Source organism: Squalius cephalus, assembly GCF_949319135.1.
Source record: "Squalius cephalus genome assembly, chromosome: 9".
Taxonomy (NCBI): Eukaryota; Metazoa; Chordata; class Actinopteri; order Cypriniformes; family Leuciscidae; genus Squalius; species Squalius cephalus.
Window position 1 is genome coordinate 709,835 of NC_137130.1, and position 20,166 is coordinate 730,000.

The following is a 20,166-nucleotide window of genomic DNA, read 5'->3' on the forward strand; positions in this document are numbered from 1 at the left end:
ATTATATTGTTACATTACAATGCAGTTTGTGCAGACAATTGGCTTATTTAGTTGTAAATAGAAAAGCCTGTTAATGTCACTGCTAAATACCTTAGTATTGTGGTATTCTGCCATGTTTCTCACTGACACACCTCAACTCGTAAACATTGGGCTTGAAGAAAACCCTGAGCTTTTGGGTGGAGTTTATGTATGTTCAGTTCGTTAATACGATCTTATCGACAATGCACCGGTTTTGACTGAAACCTTGTTTAATACAATTCCCTTTCCTTACTGACTTTTTTACCTCCTTTGGGAATGAGAGTTAAAAATATGATGCTGAATTGCTGAATTCCAAAGGAATTCGACTTCTATAAATGTAATAATATTGGCTATTTGCCATTTTTAAAGAGGCCTATTTTTAATAAATACTTCACATTATTGGACGACACTTCCTAAAATGCTCTTATATACACAAAAGCCTGAAACAACATAACAAAAAAAGTCACAATAACAATGTTTTCCACAGAGAATTCAGTTGTATATTATGAAGTTCTTCACTTCCACACCCAAACGTTGTCTTAATTTATACTCACCACCATGACAGCAATTTGTCCCCAAGGGTTTGCATTGATTTATTGATGTTCTCATATATTTCCCCATCAGAATAGAATAATCCATCTTAATTAGACTATCATAACACATAACACGCCTCAGATCAGTCCTCACAAACAATGGGGAAAAGGATGGATGTGTCTGATGGGTAAAAAAATCCATAGTCATAATAAAAGCCATCAACCCCCCCAAAGAGACAAGACTTTGCGTTAGATCTGCAACATATTATTCCAGAGTTTACATGATACCCCAGAGCTTCCCGACATGGGGTTATTATCTGGTTTTAGCACAGGAAAAAGGATCTCCAAAGGCCTCTTTTAAGGTCTGTGAACATAAACAAATGAGGGTGTAACTGAGAGCGTTCGGAAGATCTCCATACAGTAAAGATGCATAAGAAACATCTATGTTCAGTATTAAAACTAGTCTTTGTATATAAAGTACTAATTTTTTGGATATACCAACCATTGCAACTTAAATATGACTTTTTTCTCCACAAAAGAATCATTGAACTTCAAACAGTTTGTAATCCCTTACAAAAAAGACGTTTATTCACGTATGCTTTTAGTATACTTCTTATAAACTAAAAATAAGAAAGTTTACCATCAGTTAGGACACGGTGTAAGCTAAAGACCACAGTCTCAAGTGCCAGTCGCTAGCGGCAAGTCAAGTCACCTTCATTTATACAGCGCTTTAACACTATAGAGTTTCACAGCAGCTTTACAGTGATAACAGGAGATTACAGTAACAGAGATTGCTCAGGCTTTACAGCAGATCTAGAATAAAGTTATTGTCCAGATAAAGTTAGTTTTGATTGATTCACTTCCGTTGTAAAGATCATTAGTTATTAACTTAGTGACCGCTAACACACACCGCTCTCACAGAAAACTTTAAATGTGTTCTGACCGTTCATTTGCAGGATAACAGTGTTTAGAGCTCGAGAACGCAAACTCTGAAACAGGTTCTGGTGAGGATTTAGAAAACGTAATCATCTCCGCGTAAACTTAAAAAAGCGTGAATCTGTGAGAACGCTGACGGCGTCTCTTGAGATCAGGGGAGTGAGGTTTACTGGACTATGTCTGTTACATTAGGTAAAATAAACTTAACTTAATTTATCCAATTGATTTGTCCAATGTATTTGATTTGATATCCACTTCTGGGGCCGGTTTCACAAAGCTATTTTAGACCGGTCTATAGTGTTAGATAAGTCTATAATTTGCTCATAGACTAGTCTACACACAAAGATAAAGACTGACTTAATGTAGACCAAAAACATTAGACACTTTACCCCCAGGCTAACTGAGGTCTAAGACTCTATGCAGTAAGACTCTATGCAGTAACAAAAGAAAAGGGAAACTGGCTCATAATTTAAACATTTCTTCTTGTTACTACATTCTCCGCTAAATTTCCCGAGTAAAATGTCCTTGTAACTGTTAAACTCCTCCAACAAACACATATTCTCCGCTGGGGTAAACTGCACTGAGCGGTTGAATGCGCTTACTCGATCCGCCATGTTTTTTGTTTTGAAAAGTGTCTTATTTTACCCAGAATGCATTGCAGTGTAGTCCTACTTAAGATAGTCAGAGTCTTCAGTGCTTTGTGCAACGGTCTGATTTAGATGTCTATCTGAAGTCTGACTATCTACGAGATCTAAGCCATTGTCAAAGTCTATCTTTGTGACACCGGCCCCTGGGAAGTAAACTAAAAAAAAGCCCATGCAAAAAAAGAAACCAAATATATTGAGTTGAGATGTTTTACAGCGCAGCATTAAACCCCAACCCAAGTGTGTACAATAACAGTTTGTTGACTTTGTCAATCCAGCCTGATTAAAATGACACGTCGAGATGAAGAATCAGACACACCCTCTCGTCGTTATATTCCTCAGATGATTTACTGTCTTCCCGTCTGAACACTTTCTGGACTCTTGCTCAACTGTTGCTCAATAACTGGATGTGTCTCGGAGACGTCAGTGTCGGAAGGAGACTTTCACAACGACACCATAAATATTGAGGTTTGTCGGGGGAACTAGACTGACAGGATGCGTTTGGCCTTTGTTTTAGAAATAAACCAACTCAGAATTAGCGAAGAAAGACTCTACAGGTTTACAGTGAGGGACTAATGCAACAAACCGCATGTGTAGAAATAAAAGCTCATGTGTTTGCAAATCCGGTTTGGCGTTCTCTTGCACACTTTCTTCACAAAGATTTATGAATACAGTCAACATTGTGCAGTATAATTGTCACTAAAAATGTCATAATTCCATTGCTGTTATATAGTTCTTCATTTAAATTACACCAACATATTTATTACACTATTAAACCGAAGTTAAAGAAATTAAAGGAAATTAAATGTTCGTCCACCGTCTTCAAATGTTTATAATGTAAGAATACATGTAAGTTTAGCTTTGATATTGTAATATTTCAGCTGAACTGAGGTTTACTTGATTATCCATCATCATTTATTATAAAAACTCAAATATGATCATCAGGCTTTTGAGGAAAGTTTATTTGTTCGTCTCTCGATCATCATTGTGTTGCATTATATGTTTTAAAACTACAGAGCTTTGATCATAAAACTAAGCATTACACATAATCTTACTAAGACATATTATTGACAGATATTGATATTTATATGCATTTTATGTAAGTGTCAGATATACTGTTATAAAGATCTCACTGATTTACATTACAAGCATCAGAATTTCATATAAATATCAGCATCTGCAGAAAGTTGTATATTTTTGCTCAGGTTGAGGCTGTTCTTTCCTCTATATTATTATATTTTTATTGAGTATTTTTACATACACTTGACTAAACATATATATATATATATATATATATATATATATATATATATATATATATATATATATATATATATATATACAGTCAAACCACAATCTATTCACACACCTTCAACTGTCAGCTGTTAAATTTAACTACACAATTAGATAATACCAGTTTAGCTCAACCAATCACCAAGCAATGCTTCATTGTGTTCAGTCTGTGTGTGAAAAGAGCATTAGCAATTAAAGACAACACACTTCAGCAAAACATGATCAGCTCAAAGTGTCCCAATCATTTTTGGGCCCAAATGTCACTGGTATGAAGAATATTTGGATATAATATGTCACAGTTTACTTTATTTTGCTCTACTCACTTACATTAATGAACTATAGTGTCCTGATCACACTAGTGGAACAATATCAAAAATTATATCTGGTGTCTGAGTAATGTTTGGTTTGACTGTATATGACAAGCTCAGAGACGGCAGTAAACGCAGCGTCAGCTACTTCTCACAGACACACACCTGAGAAACCTGTGTGTGTGTGTGTGTGTGTGTGTGTCACTGCCAGCCTTTGTTCAGATGACATTAGTCACTCTGCATGAGTGTCCTGAGGAGATTTGCTGTAATGTGTCATGAGTGTTGCATTCTGGGAAACCGTGCAGTTCCAGTAGTGAACACTAGTCTGCGCTGTTACACTGGGGTTGAATGCCTTTCTCTACAGTATTTCATCAGAAGTGAAGAGGAACACTTTACAACACACTTCCTTTAGTGAACATCAACTAACATCGAACAACAGTTCATCTAATGTTTATCTCTACATTTACTGATACGTTTATAACATTTATTAACATTAATTAATGCAGTGTGGACTAACATGAGCATTTTTATAACTAACATTAACAAAAAAATTAATGGTAACACTTTACAATAAGGTTCATTAGTTAACATTAGTTAATGCATTTACTAACATGAACTAACTATGAGCAATACATTTGTGTCTGTATTTATTAATCTTAGTTAATGTTAGTTAATAATAATCCAGCTGTTCATTGTGTGTTCATGTTAGTTCACAGTGCATTAACTAATGTTCACCAATACAACCTTTGACTTTAATAACGTATTTGTAAATGTTGAAATTAATATTAACTAAAATTAATAAATGCTGAAGAAGTATTGTTCATTCTTAGTTCATGTTAACTAATGTTCATAATTATGACATGACCTCATAAATATGACCCTTTATCTAATCATTTTCAACTTTTCATATTTTGAATGACTTTTTATGCCATCACTTCAACTTAGCATGTCAATTTTAAAATGTCATAATTTTTACTTTTTGCCATAAATTTGTCAATTCAATTTTGCCATGTCAATTCAGAACGTCATAATTTTGACTTAAATTTTTTTTCTCACAATTATGGCTTGACAGTTTTTTAAATTGCATTGACATTATTTATAATGACTAATTTACCAGGTAAGAGCTTGTGTTTCTTTCACAAATAGCCAGTTAATATATTAATGCACAGAAAGAGAAAATCAGTGAAGCAGATTAAACACACACACACACACACACACACACACACACACACACACACACACACACACACACACGCGCTAGATCCACTGACCAGACACTCATTAGAAAAGAGCAGTCTTTCTCTTCAGGGAAAACAGTGCAGAAATACTGATGACTCATTTTGCACTCATGTCTATGGAAGAAGAAAATCATGCTTCGGTAAATCATGAAGTGTTATTTATGACATAAAAATCAGCCTTTTTATGTCATAATTAGGACTTTTTATCATGACAATTACTTTGTATGTCATTATTTTGACTTTTTACATCATAATTATTATAATTATTAATTATATCTTGTAGATATGACAATTTATGTCATCATTTTTTTTTACATCTTTTCATATTATAAATGACTTAATGGCTTTTTATGTCATAATTTCAACCTAGTATGTTAATTTCATCAGTTATGTCATCATTTTTACTTAGTATGTCATAATTTCATTTTTAAAATCAATTTTGATTTTTTTATCTTATAATTTTGGCTTTTTGCCATAAATTTCAACAGCATGTCATAATTTTTATGACTTTATTCCTCATAATTAAGGCTTAGAATTACTTTTTGTCATAATCATGATTTACCAAAGCATGCTTTTTTCTTATGTGGCTGAAATGAGCCTCCATACATGTTTATCATTCATTCATTAATAATTAGTTAATTATTCATTCAAGAGTTTTTTTTTTTTCAGAAACGCTGATTCATCCAGTAATAAAGCGACGTATTCATGAGTGAGTCATTGAATCATTCACTCAAGAGATTCGTTCAAAAACGCTGATTCATCCAGTAATGAAACAAGTTTTTAAGAATTAGTCACAGAATCATTAATTCAAGAGATTTCAAAAATGTTTTAAATCGACAATTAATGCAATTAATATTTTGTCAGATCCTTCAGTAAATGACATGTTATGTTGTTCAGAGTCATGGGAGAATCTGAAGAGACTAAACCAAATAACCCGACCCTTTAATGTCACCAATGTGCGGTCTGAATGTATCCACTGAAATAACCCTCGCTGTTCTCTTCATCATTATGTATTATATAAGTCCTTCTAAGGTTTTCCATGAAGCTGAGGAGATTGTTGAGCACACTGTGACTGAAGTGAAGGGCAGGACTGAGGAGAGATCGTCTCGGGCTGAGGAAGATGCTTCTGCATTTTAAGTAAGTCTCCATCTCTTTTTGTGACCTTACTAGCATATTGATTTTTTCTCCCACATTTCATATAATTGCCAGATACTCTGAACCCAATATTCCCAGTGCTTCCGCTGGCCAATGAGAGACGAGTGTGCGTGGACATAAGAGAAGCAGTCGATAGAGGAATAGGATACTCCAGTCTTTCACTACGAGCAGAGAGGACTTGACTTACGTAACGCTTGAACGCGCCACATCTAGCATGAAACAGCTGTGAGTGTGTGTGTGTGTGTGTGTGTGTGTGTGTGTGTGTGTGTGTCTGTGTGTGTGTGTGTGTGTGTGTGTGTGTGTGTGTGTGTGTCTGTGTGTGTGTGTGTGAGTGAGTGAGTGTGTGTGTGTGAGTGTGTGTGTGTGTGTGTGTGTGTGTGTGTGTGTGTGTGTGTGTGTGTGTGTGTGTGTGTGTGTGTGTGTGTGTGTGTGTCTGTCTGTCTGTGTGAGTGAATGTGTGTGTGTGTGTGTGTGTGTGTGTGTGTGTGTGTGTGTCTGTCTGTCTGTGTGTGTGAGTGAGTGAGTGTGTGTGTGTGTGTGTGTGTGTGTGTGTGTGTGTGTGTGTGTGTGTGTGTGTGTGTGTGTGTGTATGTGTGTGAGTGTGTGTGTGTGTGTGTGTGTGTGTGTGTGTGAGTGTGTCTTCGGGTCGCGTCAGTAACGGATGCAAGATCAACAGCTGATCTGAGGAGAGCAGGTGTGTGTGTGTGTGTGTGTGTGTGTGTGTGTGTGTGTGTGTGTGTGTGTGTGTGTGTGTGTGTGTGTGTTTGTAAGGATTCATGATTTTCTGCACATCATGACATGACTGAACTGCGATGATGTCACGCCATTGTTTCGTGTGTTGAGCACTGATGATATATTATATAATATATATATATTACACTACAAGTTCGATTAAACCATCGAAATATGAGGAAAGCATTTTAAATATGAGGGAAGAACAAAGACTAAATTTGGTTAAGGTGTTTATCTGACAAAATTATGAGGCAAACTACAGCTACATGTTTTATTTTACTATGCAAAAAAAAATGCACAGGGGAAACAAAAATCTGTCAAAATTATGACAAAAAAGTCAAAATTATTGAAATAAATAAATGTATACATTTTGAATAAATTAAGTTTAAATTTGAAAAAAAAAAAATCTAAATTATGACATAATAATTAAAAATTATGACATAACTGACAAAATTGATATACTAGGTTGAAATTACTTAAAAAGTCATTGATAATATGAAAAGTTAAAAAATGTATAATTAGAAAAGTTATAATTATGATATGAAGTCAATAATGAAATAAAAAAATCAAAATTATGACATAAAAAGCGAAAATTATGACATAAAAAGTGAAAAGTGAATTTTTTTATACTTACATTAGTATACTATCATTAACACTTTTTAATGACCCTAAAAGTTCAATTAAACCATCAAAATATGAGGAAAACATTTTAAATATGTACACTAAACACTAAAATTTGTTATTGTGTTTATCTGACAAAATTATTAGACAAACTACAGCTACAAAAAAATTTACAGAAAAACAAAAAGCTGACAGGAAAATGCAAATATTCACTACAACATAATCAGTTATTAATATTTGGTTGATTCTCTTGTTCTTGCATGTGTTCATAATTTCTTTGCCTGGACAAAAATGATGTCACACAATTCATCATGTTTCATTGCGTTATTATCACAAATAAAACAAACAACTCCAATCCAATGCGCAATATGACTACAAAATCTATTATAATATTTGAATAAAAGGTGAAAATATCAATTTTACATCAATCTTATATTTCCAGCTTTATATATGGAGCTGTATGGTTACACATTTTGCATTTTTGCATCCATAAGTATTTCTTAACGTGCACATATATATACTTATAGCAGTTGTAAAATGTATTATTAATTTTGTTAATCTTGTATTTGCTTCTCTAAAATGTCAGGTTTACCTACAGTCACCAAACTCGGTTCAAATATTGGGCCAACTCTCTAATTTACAGTCATTAGCTCCGATATTTTGGTTTGAATGTGTTTTTTGACAATTTCAGGCTCTACATTTTTATACACACCCATATATATATATATATATATATATTCACTATTTACATGGTGTTCAACTGCACATTCAAATGTACATTTTGCATACAGTATGCATATTTTAAATTCCAGAAACAGTATGAGTATTATGCTAGTATGCTATTCTCTCTCTCTCACACTGACACACACACACACACACACACACACACACACACACACACACACACACACACACACACACATCTTTTTTGCATGCTCCAAGTCTCCTCCCAATATGCAAATGACCCTTTTGTTGTTTGTTATGCAATAGCAAAATATTTTTTGAGCTGTGCACTGTGTGCTGCTGTTTGTATATAAAAGCATCGCTCATTTGGACTGAAGGCACGATTGGTCATTGATACATGTTATGTGTTTGATATGAGTTCATGATAATATTTGAGAATCTCTGGTAAGTTTTCATATCTGTGAACATGTTTCAAATAGCGTTATTTGAGCTTTAATCATGTGACGGGATGAGTAAATGTCAGTGTATCTGTGAGGATGAAGTATGTCTGTGTTCATACTCTCTGACTGTATCTATAAACCACTGGATCACTGAATATTCCATGTATTGATCAGCGTTTGTGTCATACAGTGAGATAAACACATTCTCCTGTCGTTTACTCTGGCAGGAGACGATACAGCATAAGCAAACTGTGTGTGTGTGTGTGTGTGTGTGTGTGTGTGTGTGTGTGTGTGTGATGGAAAAGCAGGCCACTGCTCGTCATGCTGTGCTTCATGGCCCTGGGCTTGTGTCATGCCACATGACTGGATGGCTTCATGTTAAATATTCATTTCACAGGAGAAAATAATCATGTTATTTTTATCAGACTGAGCTTATTCTGAAAGCTCTTTGAGGTTTTACTTCCACACATTTTATGAGGTGAAAGTGTCAAGGAGAGATGAAAATGTGAGTGGAAAGATTATTAGCTCAGTAAGGATGAATGAGTGGCTGATAAATAAAGCAGAACACCATATTACAGTGCTTTGACCATGTGTTATAGAGCACTGAAGAGGGGCGTCTGAAGTAACGAGAGGGGACGATGACGGAAACACAAAGACACTAAAAAATCTGAATTTTTACTCATATCTGACACACCTCACTACGATGCTTCACTAACATGTAACACACACGCTCAATACGTAACACACCTCACTACGACGCTTCACTAACACGTAACACACACGCTCAATACGTAACACACCTCACTACGATGCTTCACTAACACGTAACACACACGCTCAATACGTAACACACCTCACTACGATGCTTCACTAACACGTAACACACACGCTCAATACGTAACACACCTCACTACGATGCTTCACTAACACGTAACACACACGCTCAATACGTAACACACCTCACTACGATGCTTCACTAACACGTAACACACACGCTCAATACGTAACACACCTCACTACGATGCTTCACTAACATGTAACACACACGCTCAATACGTAACACACCTCACTACGACGCTTCACTAACATGTAACACACACGCTCAATACGTAACACACCTCACTACGATGCTTCACTAACACGTAACACACATGCTCAATACGTAACACACCTCACTACGATGCTTCACTAACACATAACACACACGCTCAATACGTAACACACCTCACTACGATGCTTCACTAACACGTAACACACACGCTCAATACGTAACACACCTCACTACGATGCTTCACTAACACGTAACACACACGCTCAATACGTAACACACCTCACTACGATGCTTCACTAACATGTAACACACATGCTCAATACGCAACACACTGCACTACGATGCTTCACTAACACGTAACACACACCTCAATACGTAACACACCTCACTTTGATGCTTAACTAACACGCAACACACACCTCAATACATAACACACCGCACTACGACGCTTCACTAACACGTAACACACTCAATACGTAACACACCTCACTAAGATTATACACTAACACGTAACACACGCTCAATACGTAACACACCGCACTACGACGCTTCACTAACACGTAACACACACCTCAATACGACGCTTCACTAACACGTAACACACACCTCAATACGTAACACACTGCACTACGACGCTTCACTAACACGTAACACACACCTCAATACGACGCTTCACTAACACGTAACACACACCTCAATACGTAACACACTGCACTACGACGCTTCACTAACACGTAACACACACCTCAATACGACGCTTCACTAACACGTAACACACGCTCAATACGCAACACACTGCACTACGACGCTTCACTAACACGTAACACACACCTCAATACGTAACACACTGCACTACGACGCTTCACTAACACGTAACACACGCTCAATACGTAACACACTGCACTACGACGCTTCACTAACACGTAACACACGCTCAATACGTAACACACTGCACTACGACGCTTCACTAACACATAACACACACCTCAATACGTAACACACTGCACTACGACGCTTCACTAACACATAACACACGCACAATACGTAACACACTGCACTACGACGCTTCACTAACACGTAACACACGCTCAATACGTAACACACTGCACTACGACGCTTCACTAACACGTAACACACCTCAATACGTAACACACTGCACTACGACGCTTCACTAACACGTAACACACGCTCAATACGTAACACACTGCACTACGACGCTTCACTAACACGTAACACACGCTCAATACGTAACACACTGCACTACGACGCTTCACTAACACGTAACACACACCTCAATACGTAACACACTGCACTACGACGCTTCACTAACACGTAACACACGCTCAATACGTAACACACTGCACTACGACGCTTCACTAACACGTAACACACACTCAATACGTAACACACACTCAATACGACGCTTCATTAACACGTAACACACACCTCAATACGTAACACACTGCACTACGACGCTTCACTAACACGTAACACACCTCAATACGTAACACACCTCACTACGACGCTTCACTAACACGTAACACACACTCAATACGTAACACACACTGCACTACGACGCTTCACTAACACGTAACACACACCTCAATACGTAACGCACTGCACTACGACGCTTCACTAACACGTAACACACACGCTCAATACGTAACACACCTCAATACGACGCTTCACTAACACGTAACACACACGCTCAATACGCAACACACCGCACTACGACGCTTCACTAACACGTAACACACGCTCAATACGTAACACACACTCAATACGACGCTTCACTAACACGTAACACACGCTCAATACGTAACACACACTCAATACGACGCTTCACTAACACGTAACACACACCTCACTACGACGCTTCACTAACACGTAACACACACGCTCAATACGTAACACTGCACTACGACGCTTCACTAACACGTAACACACACGCTCAATACGTAACACACACTCAATACGACGCTTCACTAACACGTAACACACACCTCAATACGTAACACACCTCACTACGACGCTTCACTAACACGTAACACACACGCTCAATACGTAACACACCTCACTACGATGCTTCACTAACACGTAACACACACCTCAATATGTAACACACCTCACTACGACGCTTCACTAACACGTAACACACACGCTCAATATGTAACACACACTCAATACGACGCTTCACTAACACGTAACACACGCTCAATACGTAACACACACGCTCAATACGTAACACACCTCAATACGACGCTTCACTAACACGTAACACACACCTCAATATGTAACACACCTCACTACGACGCTTCACTAACACGTAACACACACACTCAATACGTAACACACACTCAATACGACGCTTCACTAACACGTAACACACACGCTCAATACGTAACACACTGCACTACGACGCTTCACTAACACGTAACACACACCTCAATATGTAACACACCTCACTACGACGCTTCACTAACACGTAACACACACGCTCAATACGTAACACTGCACTACGACGCTTCACTAACACGTAACACACACGCTCAATACGTAACACACACTCAATACGACGCTTCACTAACACGTAACACACACGCTCAATACGTAACACACGCTCAATACGACGCTTCACTAACACGTAACACACACGCTCAATACGTAACACTGCACTCAATACGACGCTTCACTAACACGTAACACACGCTCAATACGTAACACACACGCTCAATACGTAACACACACTCAATACGACGCTTCACTAACACGTAACACACACGCTCAATACGTAACACACGCTCAATACGACGCTTCACTAACACGTAACACACACGCTCAATACGTAACACTGCACTACGACGCTTCACTAACACGTAACACACACGCTCAATACGTAACACACACTCAATACGACGCTTCACTAACACGTAACACACACCTCAATACGTAACACACCTCACTACGACGCTTCACTAACACGTAACACACACGCTCAATACGTAACACACCTCACTACGATGCTTCACTAACACGTAACACACACCTCAATATGTAACACACCTCACTACGACGCTTCACTAACACGTAACACACACGCTCAATATGTAACACACACTCAATACGACGCTTCACTAACACGTAACACACGCTCAATACGTAACACACACGCTCAATACGTAACACACCTCAATACGACGCTTCACTAACACGTAACACACACCTCAATATGTAACACACCTCACTACGACGCTTCACTAACACGTAACACACACGCTCAATACGTAACACACACTCAATACGACGCTTCAATAACACGTAACACACACGCTCAATACGTAACACACTGCACTACGACGCTTCACTAACACGTAACACACACCTCAATATGTAACACACCTCACTACGACTCTTCACTAACACGTAACACACACGCTCAATACGTAACACACCTCACTACGACGCTTCACTAACACGTAACACACACGCTCAATACGTAACACACACTCAATACGACGCTTCACTAACACGTAACACACACGCTCAATACGTACAGATGTGGCCTTTAAAAATGCGCGTCTCAGAGAAAAGAATGCCACAAGCACTTCCGAAATTCTGCGGGATCGTGCAGAAGGGGGATTAGGTGTTGGACGCAGGAAATACTAAAACCTGTAGATGGCAGTCGTGTTTCATGTGGCCATACTGAGTTGACGAAGTATGACGAATACAATGTTTTCTTTTGCCAGTTACATAAACAGTCACATATTCTTCATAAAAATCCGACTCAAACGCGCATCATTTGTCTTATTTTTTTTTTCCTGTATACTTACAGTAGAAGAGACGTGATGTAGGCTATGATAACTGAGTCTTATAACACAATAATTTGCGAAGACCTTTAAAGAGACCGAGATCATTTGCGCAATATCATTATCTAATTTTACATTTAGTTCATTTTTGCATCTTAACGTTTTAAATAGTTTTAACATGGTTGTAATGCGCTTTTCTGCATTACACACAGTACTTTTTATACTATCATGTTTCCCTTATAGGCGTCGATTTCGGTGGGGACGGTGGGTACGCACCCACCAGATTTCGTCATGAGTCATTTTGTACCCACCACTTTTAACTTCAGTCCATATTAATTTGACTTTTGGTTCGATTTTTTTTTTTTTACCGTTTTCAGTGGTTATGAGGAGCTTAATTAATTTAACCTGAGATGTGCGTTATATCGCTTTTTGATCATTCTTTGTGTTGTCGAATTTTGACACAGTTTCATTATTTGTTCATAATAATTTGATTCATAATTATGTCATTTTTTTCTAAAAGTAAAAAAAACAAAGTTTTTTCTAAAAGCAATATTCTAAAGAGATACAAAGACATTGTACGTGTACCCACCAGATTTCGTCATGAGTCATTTTGTACCCACCACTTTTAACTTCCGTTGACCGTTTTCAGTGGTTATGAGGAGCAATATGAGAGAAAAATTTTGTAATCATTGTCTGACACAACAAAAAAATATATAATATTCATTTTATTTTAATTTTCGTGTTCGCATTTATGAGGGAAAAAACAACGTGTCAGTTTACGGTTACGTGAGCGCTCTAAAAGCGGCAATAAAAGTCTGCTTTAAAACTTTCACAGAGACCTCAAACAGAACAGCTGCCTTTCTTTAAATTGAATTTCGTTTTGTATTAATTATATCTTAATTTTAATCAATGTTTCGTGAACCAATTGCCTGGATTTAAGAAGTAAATATAGCAGACAATCACGACATTGGAGGCGCCGGGCGATATCTCATAAATGAACCGAAACTCAGCGTGTAATGCACATTCACATTTACAGTGTATTTAGACACATTTAGACGCATTCATAATCATTACTTTTACCGGTTCTTTGTGGCAAGCTTTATGCGTGCGGTCGTGCGCTTGAGTGCGGCTATATTACGTAAACGCTCATGATCCATAAGTAGGCTAATTAAATTAATATAAAGGGGCGATTTGTCCACGAATTACTTAAATGAACAACTAGCCTAGTATACTAGTCGACTACAAAAAAAAAAACTTTTAGTCGAAAGCAGCCCGTATTCCACATATTTTCGAACCAGGCAACAGGACATCTGTGTTGAGCGAGGCCGTGGACCCTGAGCGGAATGAACGAGCGGAGCGGAATATTCAGAAATGCGCTCTCCACTCACGAGCTCTGATCGGAACAAACCCGAACCTCACTGTCTGCTGAACTTGCAGAATCATCAAAATATAATATTTTCTAAAGAAGAATTTTAAAACTTTATTGGTGGTAGTTGAGAAGAATTCCTCTTTCCATATCTAAATCATTTCGAGTGCAATATAAATGTATCATATTGTTATTCTTATTATATAAGAATAATACGTATTTTTTACAACATTTTTAACATATAGAGAATACAAGTTTAGCGTGTTGTGTGTATTTCCTAATTATAAGCTTTTGGTGAAATTGCAACAAAACTAAAAGAGTAAAAGTGCATAAAAACATAAAAACATGGCGTCGTCTCAAGAAATATCTGCGTACACACTAAACCACTGAAACCGACTCAAAACGATGTAGCCTAGTATACATACCAGACCAGGCACTGTAATTCTGCCACAGACATACACTAAAAACGGAGAAGACTTAAAGCATGCGCATAAACCTTGCGCGCTATACAACAATAATATTAGGCACAGTAGCTTCTTTTTTTTCTTTTCTTTTTTTATCAAGAACTTTGTTGAACAATATGAACAACCATAAATGGTCTGGTACAAAATATGAGTCACGATATTCGATAGTTAACGGATGCATAAAGCTTGCCACAAAGAACTGGCAAAAGTAATCATGTGTCAAATATAGCAAGGAGACATTTTAATTGTTTACTAATCAACTAGTGTTTTATGTGTCAGTCAAAGATGTTGACAATGCTGACTCGTCATCTTCGCAGATATTGTGAACGTGCCTAGAAATGCACACTTACAAAAGAGAGTTGTCTGTTTCTTTTCGTTTTGAATTGTTTTGTTTAAAAGTGGACATTTCAAGCTTTCTAGATACATTTCTGAGTTTCGGTTCATTTATGAGACGAGCTCAGTTCACGAGCAATGCAAGTTATATCGCGCCGGTGCCTCCATTTCCTGATTAAATCGTCTTAAATGCATCTCCGTGTGGACAGAAACCAATGTAATCTTCCTGATTTAATCACGTAAAACACAAGTCTAAACACAAGCACCACTCTTCTGAATGATGGTAACCACAAACCTCCAAGAGTTTGTAAACCAATTGTTTGTAAAACATATTTAATATTTACAAATTCAAAAAAAAAAAAAAAAAAAAATGTTTTACAGTGTATAAATAAAACGACATGAAGAAAGTTATTTCCAAAATGTAATTAATTGCACAGTCTTTGTTTTAGCTGCTTGTTTTAGCTGCTACCAATTGCACAGAGTCAAGAAATTAGAACCACCCACCCCCCAGGTCTGCCGATTCAACCCCCAATGCTAATCGATCTCCTCTCAGGGAATCAAAAGAAAACCGGTTTTTCCAGTTTTCACCAGCGTGTGGGCGGGGTTTTAATCCCTTGCAGTTCCTTTGTTTAAATGCTATTTAAGCAAATATACTATACATACGCTTTAAGTTATTTCAAATTAATGTTTATAGCTTAATTTGTTGATATCGCGTAACTTAATTTGACATATGTTGATATAACCAACTGACATTGTAGATTCCATTGCATGCCAGGAAGAGGCTTATGCTTTGTTTTAAGTAATGAGCATTTACTATAATATAGCCGCACTCAATCGCACGACCGCACGCATAAAGCTTGCCACAAAGAACCGGTAAAAGTAATGATTATGAATGCGTCTAAATGTGTCTAAATACACTGTAAATGTGAATGTGCATTACACGCTGAGTTTCGGTTCATTTATGAGATATCGCCGGCGCCGGTGTCGTGATTGTCTGCTATATTTACTTCTTAAATCCAGGCAATTGGTTCACGAAACATTGATTAAAATTAAGACATAATTAATACAAAACGAAATTCGATTTAAAGAAAGGCAGCTGTTCTGTTTAAGGTCTCTGTGAAAGTTTTAAAGCAGTCTTTTAGTGCCGCTTTTAGAGCGCTCACGTCCATAACCGTAAACTGACACGTTGTTTTTTCCCTCATAAATGCGAACACGAAAATTAAAATAAAATGAATATTATAATTTTTTTTTTGTTGTGTCAGACAATGATTACAAAAATTTTCTCTCATATTGCTCCTCATAACCACTGAAAACGGTCAACGGAAGTTAAAAGTGGTGGGTACAAAATGACTCATGGCGAAATCTGGTGGGTACACGTACACTGTCTTTGTATCTCTTTAGAATATTGCTTTTAGAAAAACTTTTAGTTTTTTTACTTTTACTTTTAGAAAAAAACGACATAATTATGAATCAAATTATTATGAACAAGTAATGAAACTGTGTCAAAATTCGACAACACAAATAATGATCAAAAAGCGATATAACGCACATCTCAGATTAAATTAATTATATAAAAAACAGGGAACATTTTGTATAAGCAAAACTGAACAAAATGCATACTTAAAATAATTGTATTAGGCTATGTGTTATCGAATATTTAATACCACTTCCCCATAATGTTGTAATTATTTTTTTAAAACAACATCTGTCAAACTGTCAATCAGATACCTCTTATCTGGTCATTTTTATTTTATTTTAGAAGTCATAACTGTTGATCACCCTTTGTATGGAATTTGTGAATATGAATATTTAGAAGATTTACAAACTGTCGGCAAGACCTCAAACCAACCCCGGACATTCTGAGACTAACGTGGAAAAATCTTTATGCTTAATGCATTAAGACAGTTCAATTAAAATATTTATTAATAATGTAATGGCAAATCAGATGCGCCCAAAATATAAATGCTACGCGTTGAGCTGCAACATTACCTCACAAGAAATATCTGCACAAGAACAATCACACAAGAAATATCTTCACGAATTAAGAATCTGGGTAAGTCGCATTATTTAATTGCATTATGTTAGGATGATTTTGTGTATATATATAAAAAATACTGCTGGGTTTTTACAGGCAGAGTCACGTGTATTATGCTCACACTAAATTCTCTGTTGCACTTATATAAATGCGCATTGCATGCACAATCATCTTAATAGTTGTACAAAAAAGTTATGCGCTACTGGCAAGAACGTCACTTTGCTGTTTTAATAAAAGCAATGTTAAATATTCTGCATGCACTCATCTCCTGGAAACCACAGCAATGACAGCCTACTGTAAATATTTGTGTCTATTACTATTTATAATTTATATTTTATTGTGGATGTTTTCTCACAATCGTGACGTAATGAAGTAAAAGAAAAAATCTAATGTAAAGTTGTTTTTTATGCGCCACCTGGTGGATATTCTGTGAAGCGAAACACATTGAGGGAATTTGTAAGTAGCGCCCTCCGAAAGCACTTGCAGAATTCTGCGAGACTCTACGAGACGAATTGCCGAATGCCGCGGGAGAAAACGCGCGTTTTTAAAGGCCAGATCTGTAACACACGCTCAATACGACGCTTCACTAACACGTAACACACACGCTCAATATGTAACACACACTCAATACGACGCTTCACTAACACGTAACACACGCTCAATACGTAACACACACGCTCAATACGTAACACACCTCAATACGACGCTTCACTAACACGTAACACACACGCTCAATACGTAACACACACTCAATACGACGCTTCACTAACACGTAACACACACGCTCAATACGTAACACACTGCACTACGACGCTTCACTAACACGTAACACACACCTCAATATGTAACACACCTCACTACGACGCTTCACTAACACGTAACACACACGCTCAATACGTAACACTGCACTACGACGCTTCACTAACACGTAACACACACGCTCAATACGTAACACACACTCAATACGACGCTTCACTAACACGTAACACACACGCTCAATACGTAACACACGCTCAATACGACGCTTCACTAACACGTAACACACACGCTCAATACGTAACACTGCACTACGACGCTTCACTAACACGTAACACACACCTCAATACGTAACACACCTCACTACGACGCTTCACTAACACGTAACACACACGCTCAATACGTAACACACTGCACTACGACGCTTCACTAATACGTAACACACGCTCAATACGTAACACACACTCAATACGACGCTTCACTAACACGTAACACACACGCTCAATACGTAACACACCTCACTACGACGCTTCACTAACACGTAACACACGCTCAATACGTAACACACACTCAATACGTAACACACTGCACTACGACGCTTCACTAATACGTAACACACGCTCAATACGTAACACACACTCAATACGACGCTTCACTAACACGTAACACACGCTCAATACGTAACACACGCTCAATACGTAACACACTGCACTACGACGCTTCACTAATACGTAACACACGCTCAATACGTAACACACACTCAATACGACGCTTCACTAACACGTAACACACACGCTCAATACGTAACACACTGCACTACGACGCTTCACTAACACGTAACACACGCTCAATACGTAACACACACTCAATACGACTGCTTCACTAACACGTAACACACTCAAACTTGTCACTTTCATGTCATAATTTGTCATAATTTAAATTTATGTAAAACATATGTTTTTTCATGCCATAATTTTGACTTTTTATGTTATAAATTTAACTTTTCATAATTTCAACGTTTTGTTACAATTTCAACTTTTTGTCGACTTTCAGACTTTTTGTCCATTGTTGACCTTTTATGTCATAAATTATTTTTTTTATGTCATAATGTTGACTTTATATCACAAAACAATGTGCTAAAATACATCAGAATTTTTGCTACCGAGTAAAAATAATAGTTCTAAACATTTTGTTATGTAAACTGATGAATGTTGCATGAGGATCTTTATTTGCTCAGCTGCTTGAGAGCTGTTCATACTCTTGCCTTACGTAATATCACTCTCCGCACTCCCAGAATGCCGCTGTTCCGCACGCGTTTAACTTCATAACTAATGGAAGACTTCATTTTCTTCACGCATGAGGAATCCGCAGCATCATTGCTGAAGCCCTGCGGATGAAATCAGTGCATCGGCCTGCGTCTTCCCACATCCACAGCACACGTTTCTTATTTCATTAATGCATGTGCATTTATTTTCTCTTCAGTTCATATATTACATATACATATTGCATTTTGTATTATTGTAGAAGATCCTTTCACTGGACTAGATGCTATTCAGCTCTCGTCGCGGTGGCAGGACTGACTGAAAGGTCACATTATGCACATTTCATGCTTCATTACCGAATGCATATGGATAGTGTTGCGGATTAAAACATTTAAATGAGTGAATTTTGCTTACATAATCAGACAACCACTGCATCTAAAAACAACAAGGCCTTTACAGTGATTTTACCACAGTGAGCCGAGGGATTTTAC

The 20,166-nt window shown here is 37.3% G+C and overlaps 1 protein-coding gene across 2 annotated transcripts in view; it reads left to right on the forward strand.

Annotated features, from left to right (window-relative positions):
• The window catches only part of frmpd4 (FERM and PDZ domain containing 4), a 95,238-nt gene that overhangs the window by 1,916 nt on the left and 73,156 nt on the right, over positions 1-20,166 (forward strand). For both annotated transcript variants that reach the window (XM_079881822.1, XM_079881823.1), the window contains exon 2: positions 5,993-6,107. The gene's annotated coding sequence lies outside the window, so the exon portion shown is untranslated. The remainder of the gene's footprint in view (positions 1-5,992; positions 6,108-20,166) is intronic.